The sequence below is a fragment of the Rhea pennata genome, chromosome 3 (assembly GCF_028389875.1).
Source record: "Rhea pennata isolate bPtePen1 chromosome 3, bPtePen1.pri, whole genome shotgun sequence".
Taxonomy (NCBI): Eukaryota; Metazoa; Chordata; class Aves; order Rheiformes; family Rheidae; genus Rhea; species Rhea pennata.
In genome coordinates this window covers 31,457,833-31,468,453 of record NC_084665.1, presented here as the reverse complement: position 1 = coordinate 31,468,453, position 10,621 = coordinate 31,457,833, and the positions used below count along the sequence as shown (strand labels likewise).

Here is a 10,621-nt window from a genome sequence, read left to right as displayed (position 1 = left end):
TTAGGCATTACTAAACTCCCAAAAAACCAAACACTAATTCACCTACTAGTCAAGACGACATTTCAGAGAGTTTAATTGCCGCGTCCTCCCCGGCGAGGTTAGCAGCACCGAGTTAAAGGGCAAGCTTGAAGTGGAAGGAAGACACCCCAACCTGCTAAATAACCAGAGTGGTTTCGTACTTAGCAGCTTCACTTTGGGGCTGGTTAGCCTGAAATTCTCCTGAAGTTTTTTTTTTAGAATTAACAAGCCCAATCAAAAAAATTTTTCCCCCTCCCCCCAGCGGCAGGCTGAGGAGAGGGGAAGAGGAGCAAGGCGATGGAGCGGGGCAGCACCAAGGGAGGTCTCGCCTGAAAACTGCCCCCGGCGCGGCAGCTCCGCCCCGGGGCGGCGCGGCGCGGCCCGGCCCGGCGCGGCCCCGCAGCGACCGCCCAGCCGCGGGCGCGGGCCGGAGCCTCCCCCGGGAGCCGCAGTAAGCGCCGAGGTGAGCGATGCGTGCCGCGAGGTCCATGCTCTTAGCGGGGGACAAGGTTAATTTAGCTTACTTTGGGCTGTACGGACCCGGACGGGCTGTTCGTCGGATAAGAAACTTGTACTAAGTGGCGAAGCGCTGTCCCGAGGGGGAACGCGGTGGGAGAGGAGGAGCAGGAGTCGTGGTGGTCTGCGGGCGGCAGGACTCCCACTCCCCTGATCTTAGGGAGCGAACTGCAGCAAGGAGCCAGGTGCAGTTCTGCTTGCAGCACGGGGGGCTGCTGGTGCCCTGGATCCGGTGCTTTTCCCCCAAGTCTTTTGGGAAGCGCCTTAAAGGCGAGCACTACATTTGTGAGCAGTGATGAACTTCCAAATGCGCTGTGTGCACGCTAGGTCTGGGGTAGTGGGGGAAAGAGACTTTTGGGTATTCTGAGACCTCTTTTAGATTAACATAACTGTGCTGGAGAAAGATGTTCTTAGGTCCTGTTTGCTAGCTTCAGCTTAAAGACAGTTTTGTAGAACTTACAGAGTGAGGTTGGTGTCCAGTTGCATTATAGTTATGGGAATAACTCGCCTATATGCAAAACTAGGGTTAAAAAGTGTGTGCTTGTGTATGCAAGTGGCTTGCCCTTCCCTTCAGTGATGGGAGGTGAGGCCTGACTCACTAAGTGCTTGCACCTGGGATGCCACTATCACACCCAGCTGTGACCTCAGGCCCTTCAAGGGGCACTGCATGCCATAAATCCTGGTGCATTTAATCATCTTCCATGCAGAGATGCACTGTGTTGGTATAGGCAATTGTTTTGCTGTTGGCTTTTCTTTAAGAACAAATGTTTGTAATGCTGTGGCTAGGCTAATTATCTCTGCATTTAGGGGATTCCTTTCTTCCTGCTTGAAACTTGGGAACTGCACTTCCCAAGCACTTCATGGAGTAAAGTCCTTTTAGGCTACCTGAAATGCATAACACTGGATGAGTGTTATTGAAATGGTCCTTTGGCTTCTCAAAAGTCACAGTCTCTTGAGATGTTTTGTTGACTTGTTGTGAAGAGAATTTAAAAAGATTGCTTTGGTGCCTTCTTCCAAGGACCTCACTACATAAGTAGTCTCCCTGCTACAGCTTGATCCAGCTTTCACTGAAACCAGAGAAAGTCATTCTGTTAACCTCAGTGATAGCTGGGTTAGCTTTTCTGGCTTGAAGAAAGTGCTCAAGAGTATTACCACTGCAGAGGTCTATGGGATATTATAATTGTAAAGTCTCATTGCAACTGCAAAGCTTCCTAGGTATTTCTACTGGCCAAAAACTTTGATCCGAGTTGTTCAGTAGTTTCCGTGGTGTCCTTCTGTTAGCAGCAGGACACAGATTGTGTGGGTTCTTTTATTTTACTTAAAAAATTTATTTTAGAGAAGCAAGCAAATAAATCCCTTTTTGTTTTGTTTTTCAGCCTTAGAATCACAGTTAAGATATTCCATTTCCATTAAGATATCTCTCTCACTTCTATTTTGCATCCTACCCCCAGAAGTTTTATCATTGTTTTCTCTCAATTTATCACTAAATCGGTGTCACTGAAATCTGTGAAACTCCTGATAGCTGTAAGTCTCATTTTGGGGGCGGGGGGGAGGGGGAGGAGGAGGACACACCTGAGTGTATGACCTCTCTTGTCAGCCTAGTTTCACCGTAATCAAAGTGACCAGAGTGAATAAAGGTAGCTTCATTCCTATGAGACTAAGCAGTTAGCTTTCTGCGAGCCAAGAACTGGAGTTTTAAGAACTCTTTTAACTGCAAGATTAAGACACTTGCCTCTTCTGCAACAGCATGGTTGTAGTAGTATTGGCCTGGCAAGGGACTTTTGCTGCCTGTACCATAGAAACAATCGCTTGTCTGGACACAAGGTAGTGGTTGCAGGTTTGCCTACCAGGACTCATGGATGCCTTTGAGTGCAGTGATTTTGTTCTTTATTGTGAAAAAGAATGTGCTATGCAAAATACGTCAGTAATGTTGTTCTTTTGTAGTAACCAGAAGTTATTTCAGGCCTCTACCATTTTCATGTGGAAATAAGCATGCAATTCTTTAATTGTTCAGAACTAACATTCTTGTTTTTTAGTCTGTCCTCAAAAGTCTGAAGGAATTTTGAGGTGGTTACTTTGCTATGTTGTTTGTTTGTTCCAAATTTTCAATTAAAAATGGAGCAGCTGGGGGAAGCATCATCTTTATTGCTTAAGTATTGTGAACTATAGCTTTGAGATGTTACTGAGATGCTTAAAACGGATGACTGGACATAAGTTTTGGAGAAATCAGATTAGGGAACACAGCCTGAGAGAGGATCATGTTTCTAAGTGGGTTTGTACAATAATGAGAGGGCTTCTTTGATTAAGAAAAGGTACAGGAGGGATCTTGTGAGCATGCTCTGCTCAGCACAGTGAATGCATGGAAGAGGGAAATAGTGGAAAGTATGAGATGCATCTCAAAGACACTGAGGGTGATTCTGTCTGAAGGAGTGGAATTCACTGGACTCTGGTTTCACTGACTGTGGTGAACAAATTTGCAGATTTTGCCACCTGTAAGACAACAGCAGATGAGTGTTGCAGGGTTTAGGTGTGATTGTTTGCAGCTGGAGTAAGGGCCCTAGCAGGACACTTGTGTGTATAAATCAGAATCATGTTGTGCAGGTGATCGGAAGTAACAGCATGCTCAGAGCGATTCCCCGATCCCTAGCTGCATACTCATTTCTCCAGTGCTGCTGGAGGGCAGCCTGTGTCTGCCCCAGCACGTGGTTACTCTGACTCTGATACAAGTGCTGCTGCCCTGGTCTCTGCTGCTCTGGGTATTATTTCCTGCATGCCAGCTGGTAGCTCTGCCCTCAGCATTAGTGTGGAGATAGTGGCTTATAGGAGATCGTTTCCAGTCATATTTTCTTCTAAGTGCTGAGGATCATCACCCGAATAGGAGGTGTCTTCAGGGTTTGGGGACTGCCACCAGTTGGTGCTTAGGCTGGAAGTATCAGTATCAAAATGATGGCTCTAAAGCATCTCTAAACCCTCTAAAGAGGGTTTGGAGGCAATGTGAGGTGGTGGAAACTTTTGCCTCTTTACAGAAGCTAGTCCACTCACTAGGAAGAAAGGTTCTGGACAAGTTTTGGGCTGACTTTCCAGACAGTCTGCACTAAGGATTTGAAGAAAGGTAAGGATGACTCTGTTGTAGAATAGTTTTCTCTCTCCAATTTTTTAGGTAGAAAATCTTCTGCTCAGAATTAAAAACAGACAGCAAAGCTGGGATAGTCTAGCTGGTAGATAGTAACTAAATGAAAAACACAGAAGAACGTTTATTTTGGATGGAAAATGGTATATAGAAATTGCAGTGTTTTTATTCTTATTTTTGATTGTGCTAATATTTGGTCTTGCAGAATTTGTGTGATTGTCTCTGACCCAATCCTACTGCTGATGGACTCAGAAGCAAGGAAAAGTGCTGTGCAATGAATGAGTTTAAAGGTGAGTGTTTAAAGGTGCTTAATTATGTAATTTTATGTTGAACTGAGATACATATGGTCTAATGTGCAGAATGCTGTCCCGGTGTTTCACGGCCCGTAAAATGGGAATAATATTACCCTCCTCTTCCAAGCTTGCATGAGGCTAGCTTGTAAGTGTTTACCTATACTGTGGTTTTTGATGGACAGTGTATCTGAGAACCTTAGTATTTAAATAGCATAAACTGTTGTGCAACTTCAGCAAGGAGAATAAGTGGAGTGGAGTGGGAAACAGGCGTGACAATAAAGAATAAATCCCTCTGTGTCTCAGCTCTAGTCTGAGACTGCCCTCTTCTGGGGTTTATCAATTGCTGTGCTAGGTTCGGAGGTGTTTCTCGTGACACTCCTCCTTACAAACATCTACGCGTGGTAACTGACCCTGCTTTTGTATGTATATAAAAATGTTGGTTATCGTTTTAGAGGAAACATTAGAAAGTTTCAAAATGATTCTAGGCATTTACTACCCCATTTTACCGCAGGGCAGACAACTGTTGCAGGTGACTTTTTCCTGGAAACAAGGGGGGCTGATGGGCAATCAAGGCTAAGGAGAAGATACAGCAGCCTTTCAGAACATCAACTTAATGCAGCACTAGAGTTGCAGAGAGCCAAAAAGAGAAAGGTGACCAAACCTCACTGAATTTTTGAGGTATTTTAACATTTAATTACCTCAGTGCCATCAGAAATCTGATCCTGCGTTGCTGGGCAGTGACCTAAGTTTTCTAACTGATCATATACAATTTAAAAACCAATTATATTCAGATGCTTTAAAGAACATATTTTTAGTAATCTGATGAAGGCGAACAGGAAGATATTTGGATGAAAAGTTGTCTCTGACTAAAGCAGCACTGAAATGTTTGTGAACATTTAGCTGAACTGGCAAGTTAGGGTGGTAGATCTATTTATCCAGCCTAATTCTAGTGCCTAAGACAGAAAACATTATTTTACTCATCTGTCATGGTAAAATGGTCCCCCAGGGTGATACAAGCTTGGTGTGGTGGTACTCTTTTTCTCCTATCTTGCTCTTAAATCATGTTTTCATATGTTTCAGTAACTTAATGTTTGTTTTCATGAGAAAACATATTTGAATATTCTGCTGACCTAGGAGCTGATCTATCTTATTTTGCTGGAGTGCTCACATGGAGCCTGGTTCTGTTCTGTTCCATGGGAATCCTGAGGCCAAAGGGGGAGACTCCTCCATTGACCTGTGTTCCCGGGATAGCCAAATATGCCCTTCGTGTTAAGGGAATACCAACAGAGGGAAGATGTCAAGGTTTGCAGAAGGAAGACAGTCCAGTACAGCATTGTAAGCACCTCAATAAGACTACAATAGCTTAGCTTGTTTTCGGAGAGGTCTTGGCCAGACTGAGCCTGCCTGACTTCAGATTGAGAATCAGAAGGGGCTAAATTACCTTTTGGCTTATCTGGGTTCATGTTGTTTGCAATTCCATTAAGGAATGACGGAAATTTGAAATCACTCTAGTTTGATCTGGCTTCAGTGTCTGGGCCAGATGAGGATTTTAAAAAAGCCTTTAACTATCACGTATTCCAGACAACATTCTTCAGCTCACTGAATTGGTATCTGTTGTCAGTCTGCAGTAATTCCAATGGAGAAAATGGTTGTTTTGTTTTTTTGGCTTTTGTTTGTTTGCTTGAGGAGAAGCAAGGAAATTAATGAACTCTTCAGTCAGCTCACTGAACCTTAAAATATATCTGAACTGAAAAGGGGTCATTCTTAATTTCTACATCTGATAGGACTAACTTTTCAAGGGTGAAATAGGTTATCTTCTGTATTCTTCCTGTACTGTGAACAATCCTGTCAATGCTTGAACATGCCAAGCTTTTGTTCTCTTTTCTTATCCACCAGAGTTGGAGAATATCCTCAAGATGGTAGGAGCATATTCTTTTAGAAACCTAGAGGGGGTAGAAAGTAATTAAGGCCTCGATTCTTAATTCAGAGGTACTGAATCTGTAGCCAATCTAATAGAAAGAATTTTAGGCATATCCCTTTTTAAGACGCTTCAGACTATGATAAGGTAGAACAAATCCTTTAAGACTGGTTATTCTTCTGACACTCTGCTACCATCTGAATCATAACAAGTGCTATTCTGATTGTATCCCACCCAGAATTATTGCAGCAAGGTTTAGCCTGGATTTTGAATTTGTATATAAGCTTCAGTTTCTGAACTCCTGTGGTAGACTGTGGTTCACTTAGCTCTTCCATACCAAAAATGGAAAGAATTAGCTAGTCAGTCATCAGTATTTTTTTTTAATGATATCCTTCTACATTTTAAAGATCAGAGCAGTCTGAAAGGACTTTTGCAGAGAGGTCTGGAACATTTTTTGATATTTCCATACTCCAGGATTGTGACTTCTAACCAGTGAGGTCTAAACGTGTTTCAAGTGAGGCACTGGGCTGCACTTACTTTCTTGTCCCCACTTTTTGCTGGAGAGGAAAAACAGCTGCAGGACAGGCAGATCAGCCTGTCTTTTAGCCTCTGCTCTGCTAAGATGTTAGGTCTGATGTGACTGTGTCAAGAGTTCTGCTTTCTCCAGGACCTTCTGCTGCCCGACATCCCCCTGTTCCTTCTCTTCAGTAAGTCAGGAAGGAGTGAGCAAGGTTTCTTCAAGAGAATTTCTCACACTGTCCAAATAGCTCTCTACTCTCACCCATCCTGCAATGATCCTCTTGCTCAACATTCATTGCTGCCCATTTGGTGTAATTTTTCATTCAAAGCTACAGTTACTTGCTTCAGGCTTAATAGCGTCTAGATTACCACTGGTCCTCCACATCAAGCTCTAATTTCAGGCAAAGAGCAAGTGGGAGAGGAGGAGGCAGCAGCCTAGTGGAGTGGAAGACTTCTTCCAAAAAGGCTGTGAATGGTTGTTCCAGTAGACACATTGAACGTCATAATTTTGCCTTATTCTGTCTTGCAGTATAAGGGCAACATCTAGATGCTTTTGAAAGACAATGTCTTCAGGGTCTCCTCCTATGGTGATAGAAGAGAGCCTGAAACTTCAGCTCTTTAGATGCTGATTCAGGGTGGCCTTCTTGATCAGGTTTGTAAGATAGTTTAGTTGGCCAGTGACAGGCAGACTTGTGTGAAACATACCCCTTGAAGTAATTGCCCCCAGGTGCTACCACAGAAGGCGTCTGTGGTAGGTTGAAGCTACATAGTACCTTGTCTAGGTGAGCAGGTGAGAGAGACTGAATGCCAGTGTGAAGATCATTTTTATAAAAAGAAAAATGAGGAAGAAACAGGTAGACCAAGACTGGGATCTCACAGTGGGGTGCAGCTAAAGATTGCATCATGACGTAAAATGTTTTCTAGTCAAAACAGGCAGCAGACATGTAATTTGCTAAGTTTCTAGAACTGCTTACTGATGTCTGGTTTCCTTTCTAAGTCCCTGATGTCTAATAACACGGTTGAGCTCTGGCTGCAGTCTGTCTGTCCCTCCCTCTATGAGGGTATTACAGCTATCTTTCCTTTCCCTACTGATTATCATGACTCTTGTAGGACCTTAACATCCTTGAGGCCTCTGTCTCTCTCCAAATGTGACTGAAATCATGCAGCTAGATTTAAAAAAAGAAAAAGAAGAAACCCACCACCAACCCTGTTCTAGTGTGAGGAGCAAGAAGGATGGCGGAAATGACTGACTGGGGGGCTTCCACTTCAACAGAAGTGGTAACACTTTTACAAGAGCTCAGCTTTTGCACTACTGAGCTCTTTTGAAATCTGATGACCTATTTTGATGTCAGACTGAAGGCAGAGCTCATCTGAAAATCCTAAACCAGTATCTTTGAAAATTGTGTTTCATGCATGATATAAAAATGCCCTCAAATGAGGCATGAATTTGAACATAACTTATCTTCTTAGCTTTTAATTTTCAGGAAACTAGTTGGGATATTTTTTTTTATCTGAGATATTTTCCCTGTGTCAAATGTGATTGAAACTGACTCATGGATTGAAAAAGTAATAGCAGCAGATGAGATGGACAGATTCTGAAAATGTACCTTGCTGCTTCAGAAAAGGAGTAAAAATCTAGCAGAGTTCAGGGATATTCTTGTAAATACTCTTCTTTCCCCTGCTGGAAATAAGCTGACAACTTAATACCATTTGACTTTGCTAACATATAGTCAAATACAGAGGTAAGACTGGGATGAAGTGTCCTCTTTGTGCCCAGCCTCTCAGACTGTTCTCCAAAAGGTGGCAGTCTCTGCTAGCAGGAGCGCGTTGCTCTCCGGCAGATGGTTTTCCTTAAAGTTCATTCAGTTGTGAGTTGTGTGTTGATTTTCTTCCTCCCCCATAACCTTTATCTTTCAAGTGAGACCAGCAGCCTGTCTATTGGACAAATAATTGTCCAGTACTGTAAATGCATACAGGCTTTAAAATGACCCTCAAGTTAAACCACGGCAGCTTCCCACACAAAAAGGAGTTAGTTCTAGTTACTTTTTTTTCTTAAAAGCTGGATAAGCAGAAGTTATTAGAATGCATGCTGTGAGTGCTTCATCTCCGCCTCTGCGGCTGAAGTTCCACAGCTTTTTTCTAAATGTCGTCACGGCTACAAGCGGTCCCTAAATACCGTGCCAAAGGCCCGCTCCTGTGCTCTCCAGTTAAGCAAAGCTTCTTGACTTCTGACCTCAGACTGAGTGAACGCCGGAGACCTGGAGGGCTGTGTCATCACCCAGCCTCGGTGGAGCTGGCAGTCTTTCCCAAACACCGACGTTGCTCCGACGGTGCCGTGTTTTACTTCCCGAGCCGGCCGCTCGGGTCGGGCTGCTCCCAGAGGTGCCTCCTGGCACGCGGCGGCTGTGACGAGCCTGCGGGTTCTCTGGCCAGCCCCAGCCAGCCGTCATCCCGAGGCTGGGGGGAAAGAGTTCGTACCCTGTCGTCTCCATCCCTCCTGTCCCCCCCACCCCGCATCCTGATACACGTGATTTCCTCATCTAGTTCTCCAGTCCTCTCCCTGGAGAGCTCATAATGAATCTAAGGAAAGGAGTGGAAATGCCTGAAGAAGCAGCTAATTCTGTCCTTCCATTCAGGGGCAAGAAACCCAAGTTTACCTCTTGGGATATACTCAAAGACATGCTAGTTGTTGCTTAAAAACAAATGGAAAACAGACTTTACGGAACGGACCTTTTGCAGTTTGGAGCCTGGCAGTTATATTTCAGCCCCCTTTTGAGATAGGGTTAAATTAGCAAAGGTGTTCTAGAAATATAAATGCACTGGATCTGATCTCTTTAGATCTCTTCAGAGTGCCTGCTGTTCAAGCACTCTAAAGGAGCTTTGTATTTACAACACAACAATTTTCGTATCCATCTGGATGGAATAAAAGGATCTTCGTAGGAATAATAATTCGAACTAGCATGGTTCTGTTAGAAATTATGTTTAACTAAGCAGAAATGTTTCTATCAGTGATTGTGTTCCAGGAATGCTTTCTCTCTCTCTCTCTCTCTTTTTTTTTTAATATTCATTGCTTAACAAATTTGATTTGCCTTCACTCAAAAGCTAGTTGACTTAGAGTGAAAACTTGTTGTGTTTTGTTGTTTGTTTGTTTGTTTGTTTAAAGAATGCATTTGTCTGCCAGATCATGAGGAATTGAGCAGAGTATCTGAATTTTGCATTCATCACTAATGATTTTTGGAGACAATTTAGTTTGGCTGTTGTCCACACTGAAGCTTCCCGAGATGGGATAAATAGCCAAAAGCCAACAACACGGAGAAGGGCTAAGGGTTGTTTCACATCAGAACAGATAGAGCAGAACTAGAGGAGGTTCAGAACAGAGCAATAGTGGTTATTGAAAGTAGGGAAAGCTTCTGTACTACAATGGATTAACTTGGGACTGCTTTTGGGGGGAAAGAAGCCACTGAAAAAGGATGTGACAAAAATATTCCAGTGCTACAAGTGAGGAGATGATGAATTGATTGTTTACTGCTTCTTACAATATAAGACCTAGAGGGCACTGAAAATCTTAGGTTTCAGTTCAAAACAAAAAAACAGCTGTTTGTAGGTATATCTAAGCTTTGAACAGAGGCTGGGGGTGCCAGAAGTTCATCTGGCTTCAGGAGTTCTAGATTTAAGGAGTCTCCCAGTTGCAAATTATGTTGACACTGGGAGAATAATCTGGTAAAATCTTACCACCTACTTACTCTAGTCTTACATTTTCCCTAAGCATCTAGTATATGCCTGTCTCAGACAGGCTACCTAGGCTGCAGAAGCTGCTGTGGCCAAAAGATGGTCACGTCCAGTATGGATGATTGTGCTGGTGTGATTTTTTTTTTTTAAAATACCATAATTAAAATAATGAATTTTCACATGAATAAGAACCAGTTTGAAAGTCAAAATAGTATAATTTTTGAAGCTTTCTAAAAAAGTAATCATGACTTCTAACTAATTTTCCTTCTTTTAAAATAAAATATTTCGAATGAGTAATAGGAAATCAGATGATACAGATTATTTCACAATCAGTGTAGAATTTTCCCTTCCCCCTCCTTTTTTCTCTTTACCCTCCCCATCTTCTTGGCTTGGCCTATTGTAATTCCTCATTAGGGACCAGATCCTGGGAGACGAGTGTCACAACTCCCACAGAAAGTTTCCTGGAGGCATTTGGCAGGGGAACCCCCCCCAGCTTTT

The 10,621-nt window shown here is 43.1% G+C and overlaps 1 long non-coding RNA gene across 1 annotated transcript in view; it reads left to right on the top strand.

Annotated features, from left to right (window-relative positions):
* The first annotated feature begins 410 nt into the window (after window positions 1-410).
* The window catches only part of LOC134138373 (uncharacterized), a 60,077-nt gene continuing 49,866 nt past the window's right edge, over window positions 411-10,621 (top strand). The window contains exons 1-2 of the long non-coding RNA XR_009957872.1: window positions 411-481; window positions 3,870-3,954. This is a non-coding gene — a long non-coding RNA (uncharacterized LOC134138373). The remainder of the gene's footprint in view (window positions 482-3,869; window positions 3,955-10,621) is intronic.